Genomic DNA, 3,263 nt, shown 5'->3' on the forward strand with positions numbered 1-3,263 from the left:
GGGGCGCCTGCTCACCTGAAATGACTCCCCAGTGCGTGGCCTGTTGTCACCTCTCCCAGGAGACCCTCTCCAGCACCTGGCCGCGGTGTGTCCTCCACGACCACAGGTGGTGCAGGGGATGGCCCCCCTCGGGTTACCTCTCCTCCTCTCTCTAGCGCCAGCACCCCCGAGCTCCATAGGAATCGGCCCGGAGGTGCTGGAGGGCGGAATGGACGACCCCCACTCGGGACGTCCGCGGGTAGCCAGCAGGGTGTCTAGACGGATGGAAATGTCCACCAACTGGTCGAACGACAGGTTGGTGTCCCTGCAGGCCCGCTCACGACGAACGTCCTCTCGTAGGCTACATCGGTAATGGTCGATGAGGGCCCTCTCATTCCACCCCGCATCCGCTGCTAGTGTCCGGAACTGCAGTGCGAACTCCTGTGCGCTCCTCTTCTCCTGTCGGAGGTGGAACAGACGCTCTCCCGCCGCTTTCCCCTCAGGTGGATGATCGAAGACAGCCCTGAAGCGGCGGGAGAACTCCGCGTAGGTGATGGTTGCGGCGTCTATTCCCCTCCATTCGGCGTTGGCCCACTCCAACGCCTTGCCGGATAGACAGGAGATGAGGGCGGAGACGCTCTCGTATCCCGAGGGCGCCGGGTGTATGGTGGCCAGGTAAAGTTCCACCTGCAGGAGAAATCCCTGACACCCGGCTGCAGAACCGTCATATGCCCTCGGGAGCGAGAGCCGAATGCCACTGGGTTCCGGTGCTGAGAGAGGAGGACTGGCCGTTGGTGATGGGATGTTGTAAGAGTGCGTGGGCACCTCTCGATTCACCAATCGGCGCAGAGTGTTGGACACATCCTCCATGGCGGCCCCGAGTTGCCGGATCATGGTGTCCTGGTAGTTGATCCGGTCTTCCAGGGATTCGGGTGCCGCCGCTGTTCCTGCTGACTCCATGTTGGTGTGTTGTTCTGTCAGGAGGGAACCGATGTGGATGTGGTGGAGGAGTCAGGCGCAGGACACAGAGGTTAAGTCCAACAGACTTTAATAATCCAAAGTCAAATGTCCAAAAGTAACACGACCTCGACAAAACAAGAGGCGAGGGAGAATTACGCATACACGCGTAAACACTAAACACAAAACAAACAGAGTGCAAACACGTAGCTCCGAACAGCATGACAGTGAAAACAACACACAATCATACTAGTGCAAAACAAGGAACTTATACGACACGTAATCAACACACAAATGGACGCAGGTGTAACAGACAGACAAAAGCAATCAAATAACGAAAACATAGAGCGGTGGCAGCTAGTACTCCGGGGACGGCAAACGCCGAAGCCTGCCCGAACCAGGAGGAGGAGCAGTCTCGGCCGAAACCGTGACAACACATCCTATCATTACTCACTGCTAGTTGTTCAGCAGGATCCATTCTGAGTTTTCAGTCTATGTATAGTCTTCCAGAGGCTAAACATGAACAAATCTGATGTTTTCCACTTAAAGGAAAATATAAAAGCATACCTGGAGGCTGCTCGGAGGCTTTCTTCCCCACCCCAAGGCCGGTATAGCTCTACCAGTGTTGCCAGATTCTATTGCCACTTTCTAGCACAATCAGAACCAAAATCCTGCCCAATCCACTAAAAAGTAGCCACATTTTAACAGATTTCTCTGTGAGCTGGGTGGGCGGGATTTGTATGTTTCTTGCATCGCATTTCTTTTAGGTGTGAAACTACCCAATCTGGCAACACTGAGCTCTACCTCCAGGACCACCAGTGGTAATGAGGGGATAGTAGAGAGGGGCCAGGGGAGGAAGCAGAGGGGGTTGTGGTTGTAGTTACTGGTGCTTCTTCATTTTAACAGAGGTGTGGTCTCCTTGATGGCTTTCTCACACTCCTCTCTCTGGACTGTTAAGCACTTTAGGCCCTGATCTCTCCCCCTACCTTCCTTTTCACTCCTCCTCTCAGACCAACAGCCCTCTTCCTCTGTGTTAGTCTTCAGCTGTGACAGACGCACAGAAGGGTGTCTCCCCTCCTCTAAAAGCTCAGACACACCGGTTGGATTGTCAAACGTTTGCCTGCCGACAGTTTATTTATTTATTTTTATTTCACCTTTATTTAGTACTTAGCACCTCTGAACAGTGTCGGCAGTCAATCTCTTATGTGTTCATTTACATTTACATTTTAGTCATTTAGCAGACGCTCTTATCCAGAGCGACTTACAGTTAGTGAATACATATTTTATGTATTCACTAATGTATTCACACTGTATTTGTTCACACAGCAAAGACCTTGGAAGTCGTCAGCCACTCAGCCTTGTTAAAATACTCCAAACCAGAAGGTGGTAGTAGCGTTGTTTGGCAATGCATATATGTGCGTATTGCTTATGGTCTAGATTCCAAGTTATCTGCGCTAATGTCGTTATTTTGTACAAAGCCCTTGTTGATACTATCCAGATGGCCACTACTAGATAACTACCTAGCAAGATGATGAAGAAACAATTTTAAGGCACTCTCCATAATCCCATATTGCCAGTGCCAGCCCATAGCCAAATGTTTAGCTAACTAGTTAATGTTAGCATATTCGCTAGCTAGCACAACATAGCTAGCTAGCTAAGGACATTGCACTAACTAGGCAGCTAACACAGGCAGCTGTTTAATGGAAACTATCTAATCCATTGTGATTTAATTATAATGGCAATACTAACTACAGTGGTTAGCTGTCTTGGAGGAAGTATTTAGTGTTGTGTGCATTGCGTCTGTGCACTTATCTAGCTACCATCCCATAGCCTACATTGCATATGAAGTGTGACTGGCTCATCTGTGGATGTACGCAGAAAATGCCCTCTTTAAAAATAAATCATTGCTGGCTCCCCCACATGGGGTTTCGTGCTCTCTGACTGGCTCAAAGTCAAGTTATTGGCCACTGACAAGCATTGCTATTCTACAAGTAGAATCGGTAGGTCCGTTGCTACTGGGTCGGCACGCAGCAGGTACCATTTTTGTTCTAGCAAGAGAAGGAACGGCCTCCCTCTGTCATGGCCCAGAACTAAATGACTTTGTAGGATGGTGTGATGAATCACACTTGGTCCTCAATACCAACAAGATCAAAGAGATGTGCATAGATAGACTTCAGGAAGCGAACAACACCCACCTCTGCAACATCTATCAGAGGTCAGAACATAGAGATTGTAGAGGAATACAAATATCTGACTGTCCACTTAGACAATAAGCTTCAGTAGAGTAAATCTACAGACCTGATTTACAAAAAGAGTCAACAGAGACT

This window comes from Coregonus lavaretus (assembly GCF_964263955.1).
Source record: "Coregonus lavaretus genome assembly, chromosome: 2".
Classification (NCBI taxonomy): Eukaryota; Metazoa; Chordata; class Actinopteri; order Salmoniformes; family Salmonidae; genus Coregonus; species Coregonus lavaretus.